We start from the raw sequence: 13,165 nt of genomic DNA, 5'->3' as shown, positions 1-13,165 counted from the left end.
CTCAGAAGCAAAACTCATTCTCTTGATCAATGCTGAATGCAGAGGGCACCCATCCATCTCTTATTTCTTTCTCCTATTTTTGTTTTCATATTGATCTCTGCTGCTACAAGAAAGTCAGCGAGATGTAGGCATGATATTATGAAGCTGGAAGATACAGTCACATTTCTTCATCCCTGGAGGCATTCTTACCAGTGTGCAAATGTTAAAAAATGATGAAACCTTCAGAAAACCAGGTGATGTTTCAGTTCAGGTCATGACATATACACTAAAAGTATAAGTCTTATCATAATGTGTTTTCAGGACAAATCAGTACCCAGGAATTCCATAAAGAGGTGAAGGACGGGGAGGATTGCAGTAGGAATAGTGGCCTGTAGGAGGGGAAGAGGAGAAGAAAAGGAGTCCCAGCAAGAGGGAAGGAAAGAAAATAAGAATGATAATGTTTAGGAATTTTCACAAACAAATTAACTATACCTTTCTGTCTAATGGTCTTAGTAGGCTTTATTTCCAATCATTTTTCTAATTCCTTTTTGAGCAAACTTGTACTTTCAGCTTTCTCAACACCCTTTGCAGCATGCTGTGGCAATGAATTCCACAATTTAAAAACAGCCTGTGAAGTATTTCCTTTTTTTTAACCTGTCACCTGATAATTTCATTTGATGTCCCTCAGTCCTGTGAGATGTACTGAGAGACGTTTGATGTCTCTCAGTACTGTGAAAAACAGTCAATAATTATTCCTCATTCATCTTCTGTGTGGCAATCATAAATTTATATATTTTAAAAATATTATTTGATGTAATTTTGTATTTGTTCTAGTTTCACTGTATCCTTTTAAACATTGATTTATCAAAACTCCTTGCAGTTTTCTAGGTGTGTGTGCATTGCAGACTTTGGCAAAGACTTACTGATGTTTTCTATTTCCTACTCCTTTCTTACTAGTTTTTAGCCTTCTGCTTTCCTATTTCATGGATGCTGAATAGCGAACTGATGTTTTCTGGAATTAGTCAGAAAAATAATCAGTTTCTCTTTCATGGATAATAGTTGCTGATTAGAGCATAATGAGGTGGAGAACTTCAGAACTGAGGTGCTTTAATCTCATGCAAAAACAGAGACAAAAATATGGAAAAGGCCACGAGGGTGCATACATTCATAGGAAAATATGTAATGCAGACTTTTTCTTCCCCAGCTCTTCTTCAGAAAGAACAGGTAGCTGTATGAGAGGAAGCTACAGAGAACCAAGTTGCAGTAAGAGGTGAGAGATGACCAAGATGTGGACCATACAACCTCTCTTTTCACATTTGGATCAAGCAGACATTATCAGTGAGGAATAACAGCATTTATTGTAATTCTTGATGAGGACAGAAAATAATCAAAATGCCACCATTGTGAAAATGGTGGCATTTCAGTCAAGACAGGAGGAGATGGAAAGGTGAGGGAAGAAATGATGTAGCTATTCAGCATGCAACTACACCAGGGACCAGTTATCAAAGGGGCCCAGGTGCAGCCTAAGAAGATGGGGGAAGCACGGGGCGAATGTCAGCAGCTGGCAGGATAAACAGTCTCATTCTGATTATTGCACTGCTGCCTGTATTGAGCACACAGTACCACTAACAACAAATACAAAACTAGAAGACAAGTCCCCAGTTTCCTTTCTGTTATTTTTTAAATTGGGAAAAGATTAAAATAATTATTGTGATTAAAAATTTCCCTGTGTTTGTTGACAGCAAGGTTATTTACATGTAATATATGAATTTATAGCCATTGTTACCTTAAGAGGCTTCCAGCAGCTCTGTCTTAGAATATTTCATGTGAAAATTCATGTGCTCCAAGCATTATTACTCTTTCTTACCCTTATGGGATTATGATGCACACGTTTGCTTTATGCAATCTGAACAGTTTAATCTTTTCAGTCCCTTAGAAGGAGATGACCATTGGTCAGAGAGATATTTATATTTTCCTGTTCACCCCAAGAATGTCTAAATTCACCTGTTTTAGTCTGATTAGATTAATAAAAACTGTTACTAGACAGAATGAAAGCTAGATGGTTTCTCTCTTTTTAGTGATCAATCTTATTTTTCCTCATTTATTATTTTTAATTAAATTATTGATTTAGTTTCAGTTAGTTACTCTTGGTTACTTTGCGCTCTAAGGAAAAAAAATAAATCTTGAAAGCCTGAAGAAAAAGGAACAGTTCTGTGAAAATACATGTCTTTTTCCCCCCCGCACCCCAGATATCTTCGCCTTAAAATAATTGTTTAGTATAATGTGGCAGTTTCCAGAACAGTCAAGTCAGTGAATTACAAAAGAAATATTTGGGAAATGTGATAAATGTACTCAGTAGTGGACTTAAAAGGCGTATTCAAAGCAGACTTAAATGGAGGAAGGGAGCCAGCACCGAAGAAAATAAGAGAATCTTTGGAAACTGGTTTATCCTGTCCTCTTATATAAACAGGTCACAGTGGAAAGAAGCAGCTTCTTCCAAACAAAAACAAACACCACGCTGTTTTCCAGAAAAATGCAGAATTACAGCAGGTTTCTCCAGGGTTTGGAGAGTGTCTGATTTGTCCCAGTACTTCACTGGACGTCTTGCAGAGAGATAATGAATGGCCCTCACAGTCCCCTGGTGGTGTCCTCTGGGCACCAGAGCCAGAAAATTTTAGAAGAGGGAAACCTATTGTGTCTTGCTGGCAATTTTCCCCCTTTCCTCTGGTGAGAACAACAAAGACAACTTAGTGGATCTTGTCCCTAAGCATTGAGAAGCACTAGTCTGCACTGCTGCAGCAGGACATGCTCAGGCCTCAGCAGAGCTCCATGCAGGACAGCTGGACTGGGCTGCTGTGTGCTCAGCCCTGACAGTCCTAGGCAGCACAGTCCACCCAAGGCAGATGTTTGGTACAGGCTAAAGCATCCAGCAAACCTGAGTTTTCCTGCTTCCCATGTATATACATCTGTCTTGGATGAGTCTGATCTGGTAACCCAGCTAGCTTCCATATTTAACAGGTGTTGTAGACAAACTTTTTGATACCTTGGAGCACTAGTCACATGCACACTATTACAAATGGCAGTGAAACAGCAGAAAAAGTCTGCCTCCACTTCCCCCAGTGCCTGAGGTCAGACTCTCTCTGTGTCCAGATCAAGAGGCTGATACGCTTGCAGAAGCTCCCCTGTACAGGCAGAGACTCTGGAGAAATGATGAAGTCTCCTGGGCCTCCATGAATTGGAGTGCATAAAATAAAATGATAGGGAAAATCTAAAGTTCAATGCTTTCTTTTCCTTAAGACAGCTCTGTTTCCACTTCACTTGTTATTTGAATCATTCCTTGACTACTTTTAAAATCACCTCTTGCACAGCAACCTCATCTCATATTCTGATTTCAGTCATCTTCTAAGTCAACTAAAAGCTAGTGACTGCTCTTTCAGGAACTCACAACCCTAATTGCTGTCCCTGCTAGTGTGGAGTTGGCCTTTTTTTCCACATGGATACACTTGCAAATCACAGCACACTTACATAAAATAGTTATTATCTTCAAAAGACATGATCCCTCAAGAAGTCATGTCAAAGACTTAATCAGTGTAAGAAATCACATCATCCTGAATTGCTCTTCAGGGTGGCAAAAGTTTCTTCTAGGCCAGCCCAGCAAAAAATGTCAAATCAGACAAGGGTTGTATTAATTTTATTTGGCAGTTCTCGGCAGTTCTCAGCAGAACATAAGGAGGTAGACCTCAGCTCTATATTTATTTTATTGGAAGGAATAGGAAGCTTGTCACAGATCAAAGTCTTCCAGCTGCACTCTTGGGAAGGCACCACTCCTTCTGCTGGGTCTATGTAGCTGTAAGAGCACTGGGCATACAAGTAAGAATAAATAATATATAATAATTACTTGTGAGTACTTTCAGTATTCATCTGTTTGTACAGTAGAAGCTGAACTTTCAATTGTCATCAGACAGTAAGTAGAGTGTTTTTTAAAAATGTCTGCTGGAAACGTGGCTGCAAAACCATCTGTATACCCATTTTCCCTAAAAATGTGATTTCCCTCTCCATATATTTCACAGAAATATGCCATTTTTTTCACATGTTCAATAGGGAACAGACTTAAATAGCTTGGGTTTGTCTTGTTTTGATAATTTAATTTAGGTTGCATTGTTTTCATTCACATAATTTTGACTAAGTAAAATATTAATAATATGTTATATTTATCAGTACATGTACTAAATATATTTATATTTTATGTTTAGACTTTATTAAGTGTTTCACTAGAAGCAGAATACAGTATTTAACATATTAATTAATTTAAATTCAGAATTTTAGCTTTTATTATTTTAAGCAAATTTCATTTTTTGATACAAAATACAACCTCTTTTTGCAACTTTTTACTACCCACCGAGATATATGGAAGACCAGGCCAATTTTTATCATGCATCCTTTCTGCAAATATTTGGAACTGTCTGAAAAACTGCTTCTTCCAAGCTAAGTCTTTACATTTAGGCCCTCATCTGCTGAGGAGCATCTGCCTGTGGCTGAGAGGCCCCTTCTAAGCTAAAGCCACTTATAGTCACAAAAAGCAGCTAGTGTTTATTTTTTATTTGTTCATTGCAAATCTCTTTGACTTGCATGTCTGTCAATCTAGAGATGGGGCTCAGATACATCTAATAATAAAGAGAAGTACAATCTCTTATACCTGCAGTTGTCTGTTTCCCTCTCCAACATTGGTGATGTTTTCCACATTCCAAAAGTTATCATACACCACAGAACAAAATATTGAATTTCCAGTCCCCGTGCTCCCTACAGCATCTCTGTTAGTCCATTTATTTTTAAAATTATTTCCACTTCTATTCAATTTCAGATTTGAGTACAGCTAGAGCCTTTATTTCCTGTTCTTTTCTATGCTTATAACTGAAAATCAGAACTAACTTCTTTGTTCAACTCCAGGAATTCTGTAGCCTGAAAGAATGGAAATTAAACTGCAAAGAAATTTCTGCATATGATCACCTTATTTAACAGGGATTCAGCTTTTTAATGATCCATAGTGTGATTAGATAATTAAGGAGCAAGGAAAATGTGAAAGAGCAAACAAAAAATGATAGATACCAATTACCAAAATGAAACAGACAAATGCACCCTAAGATGAATGATGCTCACTTAAAAATGGTATTTTATTGAATCAGGCAGAACTTGACCTATATTGGAAACAGAAGGAATTATAGTGATTATGTTGGGATAATGTCAGAAAGCAGCTTGGCTGCATTATTAAGCTTGGAAGAATCGGCTGCCACTATAAAATGCATCACTAAACAGACAAGGACAGTAACAAATTATCCAAAGGAAAGTGAGGGAGTTGAGAGGCCATTTTGTCACTGCACTGTCGTTGTGCAGGCATTGATCATCCGTCTTGAGGACAGTCCAGGGAGGTGGGGAATACCTGTACTCTCAGGACACCAGACCAAGCCTTGGCACAAGGACAGTGTGGAAGGATCGTATCTGATCCTATTGAAACCCAGGCAGCAGCTCAAAAATCAATGCAGGTAACAGGATACTGCAGCTGGATCCAGGTCCTTTGGGAAGAGGCAAGTCCTTTTCACCTGCAGGGACAGTCTCGTGTTGTGCTGTTTGCCGTCTTGCTGTTTCTAACAAAGCAAACAGTTGAATGCAGATGTTGTTTGTTAAACATGCTGAGAATACAAATATACAAATATACTCATAATACAAAATATACTCACATAAGGTGCCAGGGTGAGAAGGGCAATTACAAATGAAGATTGTTTCAGTCTTGGTTATGCCTTTCTTACCCCTGCAATGCTAGTGGAGTTGCTCAGTTGTGACTAAAATTAGTTTTTAAGCTAAGGGAAATGAAGGTCATAGCAGGAGCATATATGTCACTGTCATCTATGCTTGCCATATACGTGTCTGTATTTTAAAACTTAGTATTCTCAGGACCAAGAGATGCTAAACCAATAAACAACAATGGAAGAACATGCCCCAGGCCACTTTTTGCTTCAGGAAGACAGATGCAAATTATGATAACTAGTTCATGGGGGATTTAATGTGACAGTGTGCATGAGGGGGTGAAAGTGACCTGATACTACCTTGGAACAGAAGATGTTGAACGACACAAACTTGTCCCCTAATTACCCAGATGAGGCTGCAGGCCAACATAAAAAATAAGTTGTTATTGATGGATCATATCTATTCAGTGAGAGATCTTCTGGAGTTTCTACACAATATAAGCACAGATGCTAACATTTAATAGTAGAACTTGAGATTGGTGTTGAGGCTTTCAACTGCAGAAATTTCCCTGGTGCTAATTTTTGCTGGAGGGCTGAGAACAGCCTATGGAATTCACACTGGAATTTTTAGACCTTTTTTGTGTTTTCATAACTACAGGCCCATTCCCTTCTGTTAGTGAGGCTCTCATGGGCTTGATGCACCATCTGTAATTTCCTCATGGTGCTGAACTTTAAGACATTGGTTTCTTTCACAACTTAATCAGGGTCTTTTGGAAAAAAAAAAAAAGAAACAGTACAAATATTAGTCAGTGTTTTGAAACGAACTTATGTGCTAAATGTAGATATATTGACCCAGATTTTTTAGGAAAAACCAAGCAAATAAAATAACTTAATTTAGCTAGGGACCAAGAGGTGAAATCCTGGGGTTTGGTGGGCTTTGGGGGTTGCTTATTTACTTCTTTTGTTTTTTTAAGAAAGAAATTTAAGAAAGAAATTTAATTTGTGCCAATTTTTTGTTTCAAAACCTTTGAAATATTTCACCAATTTTCATAATTATATTACTCAAACCATGGACAGTGTTTCAACATGGGGAAATTCTGTAAACATGATAGAAATATGCTGTAATTAGAAAAATAGTTTCATTGAAACTTTTTTATCACATTTGAAAATTTTTAAGGGTAAAAGTAAATGTCAGAATTGACACTTTCCTACAAAAACTTTTATCTTGAATGAATCAGCCTTATTCCTTAAGAAATCAGCTTGCTGAAAATTGATGGTCCAAAGCTTCATTCAAAGCTGATGATTATGCATCACAGGTGTCATCCAACATGACCCTTTGATGCAAAATAGTTTTATCATCTTCAATAATGAGTAAATTTGGCCTGAGAACTCTTTAGGAGAGTTTACTTCCACATAGTCCCTTACCTAAATACATATATTTTCACTGATAAAAAACTTTCTAAGGAACTGCATTATATGTTGCAAATTTTTTTTCTTACTTAACTCAAGCAAGCACAATTTGGATCAACTAATTTGATGGGGGGAGAGGTGTTGAAATCTGATTTCTCAATCTCATCCCAATTTGACTTTTTGATTGTAAACAAACATAATTTCTTTGTCTTGCTGACTTCCTCAGCTGTATGTAATTCAAGAGAAATCAATTTAGAAATTAGATGCATTAATTACTCAGCAGTGGTAAGAAAAAACTTGCTTTTTTATAGTTGCTTGAGTCCAAATATCTGTCTTAAGTACTAAAGCATTAATTCCACTTGGAGGTGAATTAGATCAGTTTTTAGAAAATGCCAGTAGTTTTCAGTGGAAACATTCCAATTGAAAAAAGCTGGTTTTTAATGATTTTAGGTTGATCCAAATCTGGACTGATCAGGCACTCAGCTCTGTGAAATGCTAGACATGAAGGGGATCCCTCTTTTGACGAAAAATGTCCCTGGGATCACAGCAGCATGCCGGAAGACAAATAGGAAGGGAGGAAAGGGAGGCACTCAGGAATCACAACCAGAGCTGCTCCTTCCACTGGCTCTGGCACATTCAGGATCCAGAAACACAGAATGATTCTTCTGTTCCTTGGGTAAGTGCTGAGGTTAGTTTATGTGCATTTATTAAACATTTAGAGTTCTCCAGTGGAGGGACTGCTATAGTTCAATGTTCTATAAATCTACAGACAAGGGTTGCTGCAAGGTAACATAATCTTCATCAGTGGCAGTATTTTAAGAAAAATAATTCATTAATATCAAGAGTCAAAATCAAGAACAAGAATCCTTTAATTTTGCACGTCAGTGGGCTTTACAGGTAGTGTTTTGCTAGATAATATATCTAAAAGTGGAACATTTGAAACTCCCTAACCAGAACTTTGCCTGTGTTGACTTTTTGTTCATCTCTTTGAAGGGGTACATGGCATATTGTAAAGTGTTAGGTCAAAGCTGTAATGGAAGTTGTAGTCTGTGATAGTCTCTAGTGCATTACTCAAAAATGTGTGGGAAAGTGAGTTGGCCATGTCCTGTAAGCAAACAGACCGGTGTTGTCTTTGGGTTACAATGAAATTAGTTTGATCATCTGCAGATGTGGCCCTTTGTTTTGAATCACATGCTAACCAGGAGACTGAGCTCTGCACCTCTGCACACCTTTAATGCTCCTTACCAATTGCTTTAGCTGGACACTGCCCTGTCTGTACTTGTTAAAGCGCCCGAGTCATTCCGTGTAGGGTAAGCAAAGAAGATGTCCTTCAGTCATTTTAAGATCAGAAATCTCTTCCTCCCTTCAAGATGCAATACAAAGGCAAAGCTGATTTCACCTCAGTTTGATGTCAGGCATATTTGACGTGTCTGTCAAGCGTACTTGTCCTATTTAATTACTTTGCTCCTTCAGCTTCTCCCTTAAATGTGCATGTTTAAGGAGAACAAGGAGGACAAACTCAGTTCACTAGGTCTTATAAATTCTTTGCTTCTAAGCAATTTTGAGGACTGTGAGAAAACTGATCATGCTGAGCTATAGATCTACGTTTTTTTCATTTGAGGAACCAAGAAAAGAAGCCTCTGAAAAAAACCACCCCTGGATCAACTGTTTGGTATCTGTCTGAAAACCACTGATGCTGTGAATGGATGAAAGGCATTACAGCATGAGGTGTACACCAGGTGGATTTGTATTGCATAACTTGGAGTTGTTTGTCAATAATTTCCTGCATGACAGAGACAGTGCTAGAAAATGTTAGGAACGGTGTCATGTTTGTCTCTGGCACACAGAGGGAACTTAGGCATTTTTGCTTCAAACAAGGATTCAGATATCACTGTTGCTCCCCATCAGTCTGCCGACCTAGTATGATTTATGCTCAGGTTCAGTTCAAGTGCTGATCCCAAGAACCACCCCCCTCCTGTACCAGCCATGCATGGGCAATACAGCACATAACCTAACCCAGAGCCTGTTTCCTTCGGGAAACAGTAGCTTGGGAATGGCTGGCAGTGTGGCTGTTTGTGGGTGGAGCTGTCAGTCCCAATGTCAGTGGTGGTCGCAAAGTCTCCCCTGGAAGTTTGTTATTGAAAACTGGGCAAGGCACTTCCAAAAATGACACCAATTAATTGCGTTCCCAGGGGCACAGAGAAGGCTGGGTCCTGCAGCGAGTTCTGTGCCAGTAGCAGAGTAGGAGGCTCCTACAGAGTTAGAGGCCCTGCCAACAGGCTCTCAGCCAGCCTTGGGGACGGGCAGGGGCCTTTTCAGGCTGCTCTTGTAGCTCTCGGACTTTTCCTCCCCAACTGCTTCACATGAATCAGACCCAGAGCATCAAACAGAGCAGCAGCAGCTTTTTCCTCCCCAGCTAGATGATGACAGTTTCCACCTCTCAGTGGCCTCTATAGGGGCAGGAGCATACCTACATTTTCAACAGATAACAAGAAAAATGCCTGAGAAATATTCCATGAGAAGTGTTCAGAATATTTGTCTGCATATAGGGACCAAAATGATGACAGAGTCATGATTACCAAAATCTGGATGGTTTCTTTACCTTCTTACATAGCTAACTTTTGCTCCTAGTCCCTTGTATTCTTAGGAGATGTTGCTGCAGAAACATTAATACCAAAGCAAATGCTAGCTATAAATGTTGGACAGTATCCCTGAGTGCAGCAACTAAGGCAGGGAGAAAGGGGCTTTTACAACCTTCACCCACTGTTTCCCTGGTGCTGAAGTGGCCATGGGTGTGCTCAGTGCCCCACATAATTCAGAGCAGCTGATGGGCTGCCCCACCTTTCCCCATCTTTGGATCATCCCTGTCCTCCTGTGGGCGTCACTCCTTCACTGACCAGCCCTGGCAGAGGCATCCTTTGCTGAGAGCCACTCCTGGCCATCACAAGGGGAATGGCTTGGCTCCCTCCAGTCCGAAAGGCAAGTCCCCAGCTCAGCTGCAGTGGCTGCAGCCCCCAGGATGCCATTATTGGCCTGTCTGTCATGCTGCTATTAGTGTGACTAAGAGGAACGATTCCAGCCAGTAAAAAGCATTTACAGAGGTCATTAATGAAAGGTTCTGGGTATTCTTAGAAAATTGCAGCATTACTGGGATGATTTGAAATATTTATTAACGTGGGGAATTATTTCAGTTTGCAGATTTCTCTCATTATCTTACATTTATATTTTTTTAGCTTGTTGCAAGGCTACCAAGCAGCCTTGTGAGGAATCCAGCAGTGGTCTCTTCAATCATGGAAAGTGCTTTTAGAAAACATTATGGTAATACTCAGCTAAATGCTGTTTGTCCCCCCCAGAAAAGGAAAAATAACCATGAAGAAAGCGAGAAAGTAGCACAGAGAGAAGAGTGTTCACTGCAGGAAACAGTCTTCTTTGCTCCATCTGTGAATGTTTTTCAAATACAAAATCAAGATGGCTTTGAGCAACAAAATTCTGATGGTGAGCAGTCCCCAGGCTTGAAAATAAGTATGGGCTAGGCACACAAGAAGGCAAAAATCATTGTTTTCATTGAGTTTCCTATTACTTGCCAGGGATGTTTCAAAAGAAAGCATGCAATCATAGTTAAGGAACTGTTATTTGGGGCAAATTTTGACCTAGTTTTCAAGATAAATATCTAATATTCATTTGCAGTTCCTTTGTAGGTGCTGATGAGTGGATGTCACAACATTTGAATACTCTCTTTAGAGACAGTAAACTGATTTTCAAATGCTCTTCCTAACTACTTTATCTCACATCATTTGGAGTCATGACATCCTCTGTAGACACTAATGATGCCTGCCTACAACTGTAGGCTGGAAAAGTACAGAAGATATACAGAACCAAGTTAGAGGAGGGGTTTTCAATCTATGTCTCATAGTCCATGTAGAATGTGACTCACAGAGGAGAACTGCTACCAGAAAAATCATCTTTGAGACTTACATACCCACTCACACCTCCAGCTGAGCACTAGCTCACGCAAAGTGAGTCTGAGCGCTGATGGGTGAGCATTCGTGTTTAAATTGTTGTTGCAGCAGTGGAGAGGTTGTTAAAGTTACCTGATGAAAGGGAAAATGATTATAGCCTTCAAAGTGGTGAGAAGAACATAGGTGATTGGCATAAACAGGCAAAAGAGCATTTGTCATTTGTGTACTATGCTGGGCAGAAATTGCTGCGTGGGTGTGTAGCTTTGCATATGCTTGTTGTGGTTGACTTAAGCTAAGTCAATGATTCTGCTGAGATAAGTATACCTGAAATGAGAGAGGAAAATCAATGAAGAAAAAGGCAGGTATATAAACTCCAGAATGGAAATAAATCCCCAGTGTAATACCTCACAGTTACAATCTAGAAAGAAACTGGCAGTTACTTTTGAACAGAATGTGACTTACACTGAAAAAAATCATAAAAATGTAAGAATTTACTGCACAATAAAAACAATCAAAGGATTTTGATGTAATTGTTGTTAACAATCAACTTTATGATTGTTTACTTTCCCTCTATCTGAGAAAAGAAAGGGTGAGAGGGAGTGAAGAGAGATGTGAATAATTCTATAAGCATGGACTTTAGAAATTTTCTCTTAAACCTGACGCATTCATTCTTTTTGTCAGTGGGGGAGCTCATTGAAGAAGGCAATATATCTGGTAATAATAACAACAATAATATTTTAAAAAATTTAATTAAGGGACACAGAATCTAAAACATATATTGACCATTTGAATCATTAAGGGAACTCTAAGGGGCTCAAAGCCAGAGGAAAAATGTAGACTCAGGATTATACCATGCAAATCTGATACTACACGGCAGCTTCCCACTAGTGCAAGGGAAAGCATTTCATTATTGATAAGCAGAATGCATACTATGTTAGTAGCTGGAGTCAACACAAGGACTTAATTAACATTCATGTTTACCATGCACATCCCAAAACTGGATCAAAACAAATAGCAAGTGACTTTAAAACCTTAATTTCAGGCACTGTTTACAAATCTGTATATGTGACTTATAAATGTTTTGCTCAGCCACCCCCTTCAGTTAGAGAAGGAACAAAGACAGCATTGATAAGATTTCTTCCCAAAGTTATGTGTAATTATCTACAGAGGTGCAGAAGTTTCACACTATTCTCTCGTTCATTTAACTAGGATTCCTCATGTGACTAAGGGCTCCTTGGCAGGAAAAAACATTAATAAAACTTGCCCCTGAAAGATCTTCATGCTATTGACAGATGGATTTTATTCTTGCACAGCTTATTAAAAATATCAGATACATGAAACTGAAGCATGGTTGCCTAGATTTCATTAGATACATATGTAACATGATAAGTGCATGTCCCTTGAAGAATATCACTTTTGGTAGCAAATTTCTAGATAAATTATTCCTTTGTATAAATGCAAAACGTATATCTTCTTTTTTGCTATCATTATTATTATTACTTTTCTTCTTGTTAATGAAAATGCTCTCCAGAGAGTTTCTTACTGAAGTATTCGTAAGTATTCATGCACAAGGAAACTATTACACTTTTATCCTTTTTTTTTTAATTGTACTTTTTTGTGCTATTGTCCCACTGCAGACTTTTACAGGGTATGAGGAATTAGGGAGTTTTTTGATGCTAAAGAAATTAGTCATAGGGTACCTTGCTTTCATATTAAGGGGAGAGCTGAGAGACACCACTGTGGAAAATGCAGAGTAAAAGTGAAGCTCACTGTAGGAACCCAGAGTGCCGAGAATATTTCTCTGCCTGTTTTGAAGGGTTCTTACCCCCCTGAACAACGCTGTTTTAACCTCCAACCTTGGAAAACACTGCCTACGATCAGACAAGAACTAGAAAATACAGTGGTGTGAATTAAGTGATAGACTACTATGTAAGATTGTCACAGGGTAAAAAATTTAGAGGTTTTTAGGCTTCTCTTTGTAGTAAATAGATGAGAGCAAAAAACATCAAAATGGAGGATTGTTGTTGTTCTCCAAACCTTCTTCTTCTTCTTCTACTACTCCATATTCTGCAGTAA

At 38.7% G+C, this 13,165-nt stretch overlaps 2 long non-coding RNA genes across 2 annotated transcripts; one reads left to right on the top strand and one right to left on the bottom strand.

Annotated features, from left to right (window-relative positions):
• Positions 1–8,634: 8,634 nt before the first annotated feature.
• LOC138107229 (uncharacterized) lies at positions 8,635–9,896 on the bottom strand. Its single transcript, XR_011149333.1, has 2 exons — positions 9,733–9,896; positions 8,635–9,600 (listed from the first exon to the last, which is right to left on the bottom strand). It is a non-coding gene; the product is annotated as an uncharacterized lncRNA (long non-coding RNA).
• Positions 9,897–10,002: 106 nt separating this feature from the next.
• Positions 10,003–11,590, top strand: LOC138107228 (uncharacterized). The gene is made up of 3 exons (XR_011149332.1): positions 10,003–10,109; positions 10,364–10,625; positions 10,818–11,590. It is a non-coding gene; the product is annotated as an uncharacterized lncRNA (long non-coding RNA).
• The last annotated feature ends 1,575 nt before the right edge of the window (positions 11,591–13,165 follow it).

The sequence above is a fragment of the Aphelocoma coerulescens genome, chromosome 3, assembly GCF_041296385.1.
Source record: "Aphelocoma coerulescens isolate FSJ_1873_10779 chromosome 3, UR_Acoe_1.0, whole genome shotgun sequence".
Lineage (NCBI taxonomy): Eukaryota > Metazoa > Chordata > Aves > Passeriformes > Corvidae > Aphelocoma > Aphelocoma coerulescens.
This window is presented reverse-complemented; position numbering and strand designations above follow the sequence as displayed.